Source organism: Lycorma delicatula, chromosome 7 (assembly GCF_047948215.1).
Source record: "Lycorma delicatula isolate Av1 chromosome 7, ASM4794821v1, whole genome shotgun sequence".
NCBI classification, from domain to species: domain Eukaryota; kingdom Metazoa; phylum Arthropoda; class Insecta; order Hemiptera; family Fulgoridae; genus Lycorma; species Lycorma delicatula.
In genome coordinates, this window is record NC_134461.1 from 134,872,592 (window position 1) to 134,884,742 (window position 12,151).

The window sequence follows — 12,151 nt, forward strand, 5'->3', positions numbered from 1 at the left end:
GATGTACCAGGTCTGTATCAGGAATAGGATTAATATCTCATGACTGCTTCACTATGGCAGAGGCTTTGGGTTCATCAGGCCCCTTATCTGTCTTTAAGAAACTTTTAATTTTAACTTGTTAAGCTCTTCTTCAGCTCTCTGCTTCTTCCTCTTTTGAGCTCTATTTTTTAACTTCTGGTTGACATCTTGATAACTGTGGGCAGAATATTTAAGTATAAACATCCATTTAAAAGTAATATATTGCATGACATTTTTAAGAATTCAACATTTTTATTAGTTATACAAAATGTTTCTAAAATGATGGGCTAGCTATACTTCTTTGGATTCTACATAAAACTAAACAAAAAATATCCTTAGGAAAAATGGCAATTTCTCCTTCGTTCTTCTGTCTTCCGTTTTGTTATTTTTATATAAGAATTTATATCTCAAGTTTGGATAGAGGATTCATATTAATATTTGGTAAGCGTCTTGGTTATAAAAGTTTAAATTTATAAAAATATCAGGACTTTAATACCTTTATTTTTCAATCCATTATATCTCCATAAATATTAGTTTTATCAAAATGTATGTTATTAGCGAAAAATATAAGCCTTTTATTTTGAACAAAATGACATTTTTTTTTTTTTAAATCTGTTAACAAATTGCCGACTTATGGCAGAAAGTTGATGTAATTTTATGTCCATTTTCATGTTCTCCACTTTACATTGAATTCAATTAAATATTGTTTTTATTTATTGTTACTTCTTTTATTGTAAGTTAGTATCAAATTAATTAATAATTATAAAAATGAATCAACTATCTGTGATACTCTTACGTTAATTGTTGTAGAACGTTAGGTGAATTTTTTTAAAAATAAACAGTTAACAATTGTTAAAAGGTATAAGAAATGTTCAGTGTCCACCATTAGAAATTACACAAATCTCAGTATTTTCGGAGAGATTGTCTTATCTGTACAAAAATTCCAAGAGTATTCCTAATTTCTTGAAATTTATTTTGAATCCTTTGTTGAAGATCCTCAATGTTAAGTATTGGAGTTGAATAAATATGTTTCCAATGGCCCCACAGGTACGAGTCAAGAGGGTACCAGGCCAGGGCACTGGTCCTCGGCAGCCTATCCATTTTTCATGGAAAGTTTTATTTAGGAAATCTGATACCATCTGACTGAAATGCTCTGGAACTCCATCATAATGAAATGACATATTTCCTCTTAGTTGTAGAGGTAGGTCTTCCAACAGATGTGGAAAATTTTTGGTCAAATAAGCAAGATGACTTTCTCCATTTAAACAGTTTAGTAGAGTGACAGGACCCAAAAGATAGTCATAAAAAATACCTGCCCATATATTCAGGGAAAATCTTTATTGATAGCTACTTTGGAAGGTACCATGAGGATTCTCGTCTCTCCAGATATGCTAGTCTTGATGAAAGAAATTTTATCTGTGAACAGAATCCTTGCCGAAAATAAAGGGTTTTCAATTGATGTTCTATAAAACCAGTTTCAGAAAGCCAGTCTACATGGAAAATCATCGGCAGTCAGCCCCTGTATTCACTGCAAGTGATAAAAGGGTAAACAGTTACCAATTAAAATTCGCCACGCAGTCATATGGCTCACACCTTCTTGTATTGCCAGAGAACGTGTATATTTACCAGGGAATTCTTCCATACAATTTAGAACACTTTCTTCTAATTCAATAGTCCTAGTACTCCTTAGTGTTACCACAGTCATGATTCCCTGGTGTAAATGAATATTTACCCTAAGCCATATGTGAAGTCTTTCAAAAATTTTTCATTTGGCACACATCTGTTAGGAAACCTGTTTTCATACAGTCTTTTTGCTTCTGCCCTGTTGTAATTTGCTAAACCATACATTAAATGCATATTATAAATTTCTGCAAAAGAATATTCAAACTCCATGATTGTAAAACAATAAAACTTAAAAAATAAACCAGTGACACTGAATGTTAAACAAGTAAACAATGAATTTCATATGGTTTTACTTTTAATGTGCTTTGCATTTTTACATTAACATGATCAGCAATAATAGTCGCTGTGTAAAATGAATATCAATTGTTTTATTATTTAAAAGTAAATTTTAATTGTGAGAAAATTACTTCATTTGATACTAATTTACATTAATAGAATTAACAGTAAATAAAAACAATATCTAATTGAATTGAATGTGAAAACAGACACAAAATTACATCAATTTTCTGCCATAACTCGGCTATAACCAATTTAAAAAATAAAATGTCATTTTGTTCAAAATAAAAGGCTTAATATTTTAGTCCGTAACATACATTTTGATAAAACTAATATTTATGGAAATATAACAGATTGAAAAATAAACATGGCTGCCATTTTGTTATTTGTGAAGATATCTAAGTTCTGATTTTTTGCTAATTTTAAAACTTTATTACCAAGATGCTTACCAAATATTATTGTCATTCCTTTATCCGAACTTATAAAAATAACAAAATGGCGGACAGAGGGAGAAAGAAGGAGAAATTGCCATTTTTCCTAAGGATATTTTTTGTTTAGTTTTACAAGTAGAATCCAAAAAAAGTATAGCCAGCCCTCCATTTTTGAAACACTATATAAAATGATTAATAATAAAATGCATATAATGCAAAAAAATTGGGTGAAGAATATGGGATGTTCCAGATGTGTGGCATTGAAACAAGTAATGCTGTCACACATTTAGTACAGTAAGTCCTCGAATTACGTGATTAATTGACGAAGCTTTTGACAAAGATGTAAAATAACCTTAGTCAAGGAAAGTACAAAATTTAGCATTTTTGGCAAAAAATATGTTTAGTTTCAAAGGATATATAAAAGTAATAAATATATATATATGTATTTAATTGTATTTTAGTCCTTTTCTTTTCTTCATAAATTAAAGTGTAGCATGCAATATTATTATTATTATTCACTGCTCTTGTAACTATCGCAGATTGTTCAGGATCAGAATCTTGAGCTTCAAGACCAGCTAATCCATCCCGGATCATATTTAAATATTCACCCATCTTCGCAGTTTCAAATTGCTTGGGTTGTTCAATTAATTCCTATTTTTCTGAAAAAAATCTTCTTTTCGCTCATCCTCAAGTTCCATCAATACATCATTGCTCATTTCCGCTGAATGACTGTTAAACTAGCAAAATCCTCTTCCCCTAGATTTAAATTTAGTTCTTGGTCACTTCAACAAGTTCTTAAATTATGTCAACTTCTTCAGCTGGTGTACTACTCTCCTCAATCAATCAGAGGATGAGCTTATTCCATACGTTACTCATGATAGACGCTGTAACTTCATTTCACGCATCACCAATATTTTAAACAGCTTTATAAACGTTGTACTCTTTCCAAAATTGGGTTAACAATTTTCCCTTCTATCCATCAACAGCTCTAACTGCTTGCCTAAATGTACCTACAATACTTTTTAAATGTGTGTATTAGTCCTTGATCCATTGGTTGAAAAATAGAGGTTGTATTCGAAAGAAGTATTATTTTTATATTTTTATTATCACAAGGCGGATGTCCCGGTACATTGTCAAGTAACAGCAAAATCTTAAATGGTAGATTATTTTCAAAGCAATATTTTTTAACCTCTTGAAAAAATGATGAGAAAATCAGTCAAAAAAATATCTCAAGTCAACCATGCTCTTCGATTACATTTCCAAATGACAGGTAATGATGTTTTAGGAACATTCTTTAGTGCTCTTGGGATTTTGCTGTGGTATATTAGAAGTGATTTGATTTTGCAATCTCCAGAAGCAATTTCACCAAGTAGAAGTGTTAACCTCTCTATTGAGACTTTTTTTATTTAGCCTCCGGGAATTACCGTTCAGATATTATATTTCAGAGGATGATATGTATGACTAAATGAAGAATGTCTTGTGCAGTTTCAGTTTGACCATTTCTGAGATGTGTGGTTAATTGAAACCCAACCACCAAAGAACACCATAATCTAGTATTCAAATCCATGTAAAAATAACTGACTGTACCAGGACTTGAACGCTGGAACTCTACTTCCAAATCAGCTAATTTAAGAAGATGCGTTCACCACTAGACAACCCGATTGGTTCTCTTTAGAGATCTTAAACCCCAGCAAAGATTTTTCTTGTTGGGATATATATGACCGATCTGGCTTTTTTTTCCAGTATAGGCCTGTTTCATCCACATTAAAAATTTGTTATAGTAGGTAATCCTCAACCTTTTTATTATTTCTGTTAGACTCTTAATAATTTTTTTAGCTCCCTCCGTGTCTGCACTGGCAGCTTCCCCTATTATTTTGATGTTGTGTATTTTAGAACGGCCTTTAAATTTTTCAAACCATCTGTGGCTTCCAGTAAATGTATAGTTATCAGCACTATCACCATTTTGCGCTTAAAATCCTGAAAAAGACTTATGGCTTTCTCCTGTATAAGCATAAGGCTTATTGGAATTTGTTGTTGCTGCATTTCTTCTATCCATGTAATCAGCATTTTTTCTATTAATGTTCCTCTTTTCTTTGTAATGTAGACTACATCAGTACTGAGGTTTTTGCATGATTCATTATTCTAGCTTTATGGATTATAATTTTTCTAACTGTAGAATCACTCATTTTTAAAAATCAAGCAATGTTTGCCATCTTATCACCTTTTTCAAACTGTTTTATAATTTAAACTTTGGTCTCCATAATAATGGCAAGTTTTTTTTATCATTAATTCACAAATCACATTTACGTTTTTTCAACATGACTTGGGGTTTTATTTTTGTGATAAACACAGTAAAATACAGAGCACAACTACTTAGAAAGAAATTTATTTTCAGACTAAAAAAGAAAGTGAAGTTAAGCCACATGCAAGCACACAACCCCCAACCACCAGTGTGGTGGTAGGGGGTAACTCAGTTTTGTGCTTGTGCGTGGGCATGCGTGGTAGTCTACTATGCCTCGCCTAGTTTAACTAAACTACTAAAATTTATTTTTTTTAAATCATGTAAGTCCAAAACCAGTTTAAGTCAAAATCATGTAAGTCAAGGACTGATTTTATGACACTTGCCCAGACAACTTTTTTTGGAAGCTCTAAGCTATAGCTTCTGTAGTGTATATGTAAATCCTGGCCCTAAGGATATAGTTAAAAGATCTTTTAGCTGCTTCAAATGGTCATTTGTATTAGACTGCATTCTATTGATCAGGAGACATTTTTGAAAAAATTAAGCAAAAAAAGATTTTTTTTTGTAAAAATGTCAAAAGCTTTCTTTTGTTGTAATAAAATGAAGAATAAATTAGAATACCAAAAACAATTGATGTTTAAAAATCTTAAATTTAAAACGTGTTACAATTAGGTTTTTATTTTTGTACAATAATCTTTTCTTAATGTGAAAATAGCAAATTAAAAATACTAATAACGACAGAATCGGTATTAAGTATTTTTCAGAAACTTTGTAAAATATTTTTTTAATTGACTTTAAAACATTCAGATCTCATCATAACTAAAGTTTATATAAAATCTTGTTTAATTTCTCAAATTTTTCATGTAGTAGTATATTACTGATGTCAAAATAGAACCTTTTTTCCATTATTGAAAATCTTAACTTTTAGTGTATTAAAAAAATTTCATTATAATCTCTTTCACACGTAAACATCATTTATTTTAAAATAAATTTACTTAAAATTTTACATTAGAAGATAAAGTAATTATACTAAACAAGTTCTAAGTATATGTTGGTGGTAAAAACAGTTGGTATTTGAAAATTCTACTACTATTTACATTAAAATAATTTATCAGTGGTACATTATCTTAACATTTATCATCCATTTTATTATCTAAAAAACTTGAATTCATTTTCTTTTTTCTTTTCAGTTTTGGTCTCTGAAGACCATGTTGCAACCTTAACCTTTAACCTTTGAGCTTGCTGTTCTCTTCTTTCTTTCAACCATTCTTGAGCACTGTTATCTTTTTTCTTTCTTTTTCTTGAAAACCATGTGTTGATTCAATTTCCTCTTGATAAACTTTTCTGTCTGATATTCCATTTTCGTAGATGTTATGATTTTTTTATATCAATTTAACCCCTTTCATTCAGTTAATTTCAGTTTTCCTTTTATAAAAATAATTAAATATATGTTTTGTAAGATGATTATTGACCATTCTAAAAACGTATCCAAAAAAAAATTATTTTTTTTTTATCATAGTTATTAAATTGTCTTTGCTTTGGTAATATTCTTCATTATGTTTCAGTGTATAATTAACATTTTCATAAAATGGGCTTAGAATTTTCTGAATTGTTCTTCTATTATTTTTTTTAATTCTTCCATTTTTAAATAAGTTTAGGCATTCACAGGCATAAAATCATTGTGGCTTTACAACTGTATTGTAGTGCCTGATTTTTTAATTTTTGGAAAGGCATTTTTTGTAGTTCCATATGCACGTTTGAGTTTGGAGATTCTATTTCTAATAGATTTGTCACGGCCATTCTTATTTTGATTATTTCTCCCAAATATTTGAATTTTTGAACCAGCTCAATTTGGTTTATTTCTTCTGTTCATATGGATTTCAGATGGTTTTTAATATTTATCATAATTTTAGTCTGTAGTTATCTGTAGGCCTGTTTTCTGTCTTGTTTAAAATTTAAATTTGAGTTTTTGCTGATTTTAGGTATTCAGAAAGGATCATTAAGGCATCTGTAAGCTAGACAATTAATTTTGAATCCTGGTTTACATCCTAATTTTATTGATTTTGTTTTATGGTTCAGTAATTCTAGGTTTCATATGTTAATAATTTTTTTCTAAAACAAAATTAAAAAAGGATTGACGGTAATCTGTCCCCTTGTCTTAGATCGTTGTTAATTTTGAAAGGCTCGGAAACTTTTCCTCTACATTTTGTTTTTAAAAATGTTCTGGTTAAATTAGATTTTTTAAATGTTCCCAAATCCAAAGTCTTGAATTGTATTTATTAATGTTTCTCCAATCTACAGAATCATAAGCTCCTAAAATCTATGAACAAAATCACTCTATTTGATTAATTTTTATTTAATTTGCTCTGAACATGAGCATCCTTTTCTAAAACCTACTTGGTTTTTATCCAGTCTTTGATCAATTTTAGTTAATAATATTTTAGAGAAGATTTTTAAAAAACCAGTATCACAGAAATTCCTCTACATTTACTTTGCTTGCCGCCTTTTTTGTGAAGGGGTGGTTCGGTGCGATTTGCCATTCATCAGGAATATTTCCACTTTTTCTAATTTGGTTAAAAATATTAAGGAGGTTATAAATTATTTTTAATTTAAAAAATTTTTTAATTTCTGCTGTTATAGAATCTTGATTGCTTGCTTTATTGTTTTGAGACTTTTAATAATTTATTTATTCTTTTGTCAGTGAATCACAGTTTTCAAAGCTCAGCTTTTGATCTTTAAAAGTTCATTTTTCCTTTGGTTCTGGACAATTTAAAAGTTGGTTGAAATATTTAGCTAAATTTTCACAGGTTTCTGTATTATTTATACCCAATTTTCCAGACTCATTTTTAAAGCAGACTACTTGGTAGCCCCTAAGGTTGCTTTTAAATCTATGGTAAAAATCTGTTAAATTATTTTTTGTGAAATCTTCCTGTAGTTATTTAATTGATCTTTTTAATATTTCATTGTTTAATCTTATTATTTTAGAGGTTATTTTCCTTTGTTGTTTGAAATTTTCCTAATCGTTTAATTTTTTGAGAATTTACATTTTTCATATTTTTCTTCTAATGCTTTCTAAAGCCAATCCTAATGTTTTTTGAGCTGGTACATGTACTTGTTTTTTTTGGATTTTTTCCCAATTTTTTTTTTTCTTTTAAATTTTCAATTATTTTGTCATTAATTTTCTTTCTGTCAGTGATATATTATTTTACTTTAGGGCCATTTGTATTTGGTTTTTCTGATATGTTTTTTGATTGTAGGGCCATTTTATTTGGTTTTTTTGCTTGCTAAGGATGAACTTTATTTTTATTTAAGAAAGATAATGATCAGAGTCGAAATTTGCATCATTTCTAACTTATTAAGAAATAATAAATGTAAAGTTTAAAATTTGGATCAAAGGAAAATTTTTCTTAATTATTACATGGTCTATCTAGAATTTTCCCAAATTAGGATATGGCCTTATCCAGGGTTTTGATTTTCTTGGGAGCCTTAAAGTTAGTGGACATTATTTTCAAAATGAAATGTTTACAGAAATTAACTAATTTTCCCCATTCATATTAGCTCTTTTATGTGCCAGAAAATTTCCAATCTCTTTTCTTTACCCGATCAAGCACTAAATCAGCAAGGAGAGAATTTTTATGTTTTCTGGAACTTTTGAAACTTCTTCCAATATTTCCCTGATAGTATTCACTTTCCTGGTTTTCATTTATTATCCTGGTTTATCGGTGCATGACAGTTAATTAGGATGTAGTTTTTGTTTTTATATTTTAAAGTTAAAAGAGATAATCTTTCAAATTTAGAGGAAAATCAGTTATGTTATTTACATAATTTTTATGATTATAAAAAGCCGTTCCGAACATTCTTAAGTTTTTGTTAATTTTGATAGAAGCCTTGTCTTTATAGATTCTAAAATTTCCAACATCTGTCACATTTTCATCCAGAAATCTAGTTTCTTCAACGGCTAAAATTTGAATTTTAAATTTTTCTAAAAGTTTTCAATTTTTAAAAGCGAGTTTACTTTTACAGTTTGAGAAAAGTATTTTTGTTTAAATTTAAATTTTAAAGGGTTTCCAAGACCATCAATTTGTCACTAACACTTTGGTCTGAGCTCCCGACAATCCTAGACTCAGTTGCATTGCTATTTGCAATGATGGATTTGCGTGTCTGTTTACCAGCTGCGATTAAGTTTCCTTTTTTCAAATGTTCTATTTTGTTAAAAGATTGTAAGAACAAAGTTTGGGTGGGAATTTAAAATTCCAAAATTAAAACAGGATTATTAGTCCTGAGTTCTCAAGTTTAGTTCAGTTAGAAAATTTACTAACATATCCAGCAGCACCACGTGGAAGCTATTCTGTCATTTTTTCCAGAGATTTCAGAGAACCGAGATTCACCACCACTTGTATTATAGAATTTTCTTCAAAATCCATCCTGATGGAAAATAACGAGAAAATTAGTGGCATCCAGCGAAGATTTCATGATAATTTATACCTCAGTATTGAATAATTCTTGTGATAATAACATTCCACTTTTTTGTTAGAATCTTTCTTCTGGTTGGCACAATAAAAGAAGGAAAAATTTTGTCTGTCATTGTTTTATTTTAAATCACTGAAAATTGTTATTAAATCTAAAAGAATATAGTTTCCTGCATAATAAATGTAATAATTTTTGAAAAAATGTGATAAATATATTATCATTATATACTTTTTGAAAAGTGTGTTGTGATAAAAAATTATTAACTTGTGGAGATAACTACTCTTATGTGATTTTTAGTAATTAACCACACATCTCAGACATGGTCAACCTGAGACTGTGCAAGACTACACTTCACTTAAATTCATACATATCCTCTGAAGTAATACTTTATGTGGTTGCGAAGGCTAAACAGAAAAAGAGAGTAATTGGTAGTAGTAGTCACAGGTAGAAAAACTACGATCAAAATTGCCATTCAGTGTACCATTTTTTACTTTTGTCGAAAAATCTCTTTTTCTTATTATTATTATTATTAGAAATTATAAGTTCTCATCAGATAAATTTTGTTCTTATGTATGTGCTAAACGTAAAATGAATTGCATGAAATTGTCTTCCATAAAATTTTTAATTTTGTACTTTAGCACAAAATTTTTGTTTTTAGCTAAAATAGATAGTTTAGTATTAAAATAGTTTGTTATTTCATTATAATTATTGTTTAAACTTATGCTGTCTTAGTGAACTGTAAAAACTGTATAGAATTTAAAAGTGAGAGAGAAGAAAATACCAAATTACTTTTTGAAATAATTCAATCTGGTTAATGGAGTACTGTTTAATTATTATCCCAAAACCTGTAGTAAGGTATTTACTACATATTACTAAATGCACAGCTGTTGTAATGGATCTGTGTACTGAGATTGGTAAATAATCTCTTCTTGTGTAGGCTTTCTTGAAAAATTTACAAGAAAAATAAAAGTAGGCAAATTAAAAGGAAATCTATTTACATAGATATATATTATTTCATTTGTGTAGAAGTATGAACTGGGATTCAATTAGAATCAATGACATTCCCGATTCAATGAGTATTTTTTTATGAAAAACGTGCATTAAAAAAATATTTTGAAGCATCGACCAAAGAAATAGCATTTTTGAATTAAAAGTACTGATTTACTTATCGGTAATAATAAAAAGATTCTCTGTAAACTATTCTTACTTTTAACATTGTCACAGTAGAATTCAAATTCAAAAACTTAATTATTGTGTTAGTATTAAAATTTAATGATTATGTTAAAAGAGATACTTTTTTAATATTTTAGTATATTATGAAATTTCTTACAGTCTAAAAGTAAAGTATGTTCTCTTGACTGTAATTTACCCTTATCTGATTTAATATAATCCACATCTCTTACACTTAAAATTTTTTTAACTTTCAATTATCTTTTTAGTGAATTAGATACAACTGATCTTTTTATGAGCACTACAGTATTTCTTAGATAAAAGAATTCACTTTAGATTGAATTTTGCTTTAGAACCTGCTAGTTTATATTGGACATCTTAAAATAACATTATTTTTTATTACTTATTTATCCTTAGATATAGTGAATGATAATCTAGTTTCGTTTGAAATTATTTTATTAACTAGCAGTCAATTTTTTTTTTAAATTTAAAAGTTGTAAATTCTTCTAAGTTTTATAGTAAAATTTTACCCGATATCAATTAATATAAATATATTTTTATATTAATGCTTTTTAATATGAAATAAAATTCATAATAGAATTTATTAAAATTTTTTAACTTTCATAATGTGCCACTTAAAATGAAAGAAAGAAAGAATACAAATAGTGTTTGTATATGATTAAAGGTGAATGTTGTGCACATTTGTAATTGGAGGTGTGTCAGCCTCCTTATTTTCTTGCAGTATTGCAAGAAATGTCATAATAGTACCTTTGGTTGGTACATGTCCTCCTGTGAAGATTGAAATGTAAAATTATTTACATTAAATTATTATTAACACTAAAATTATTACTTCCAAAAAAAATTCCATTTTTTCTTAGAATTTGTGTTTTTCTCTAGCAAATTTAAGTATGTAGGCTGATTTAGACATACATACATTTATATATATAAAACCATTTATGTATTACAATTTTGCTATAAGAAGAAAGTTGATGATAAGGATAGAAGCTTAGAAAGAAAAATTCAGAATAGCGAAGCTAACAAGCTGAGCATATCATGTAAAGAGAAAGTTCATTAAAACATTACTAGAAGGTGAAAATAAGAGGCTATAGAAAAGAAGAAGTTGTTCTAAAAGAATCAAAGAATGTCAGGTAAACTTTTAGTTGGAAATAAAAGGGAATGGAATCATATATGGAGAGATACCTGCTTCGAAGCAGATAACCATTTGTTGCAATTCTGTAACAGATAGTAACTTATAGTTTATTCAGAATCAACTGAGCTTTAGATAAATCTATCAATTAGATAATAAAGTTTTTTTTTTTAATTCATAACTTTTAAATTTATTATTATTATATACTGTAATATTTATTTATTCTATTTTAAATGTTCATAAACTAATAGATGGTTATCATAGATCTACTAAAACATTTGAGTTTTAAGATATAAAATGAAAGATATATAATTGAAAAATATATTAAGTGGGAAATATATGTTGTAAAATTTTTATATGTGTAATTAGTGAATAAATCTGAATATATTAATAGGATTTTAAATAGTTTAGTAAAGATTTAAAATTTTTAGGCATTCTTTTTAATGATCCAAAAATAAGTGTAGATTTAATTCATAAATATATGTAATAGACAGATTACTAACATCAATAAGCCTAATATTAATGTAATAGATTTATATTACTTGTTATTGAACATTAAATAAATATTTCAGTTCTACTTAGCATTGTTATTTTTAAAGAAATAAATCATTGCTAGATAGAGTGGTTAAATTTAATTACTAAAATCAGGTTAAATGTTATTTTATTTTTTAATTCTATCTGTTATCTGTGTACTAAGGCAGTTACTTGAATCTTCAT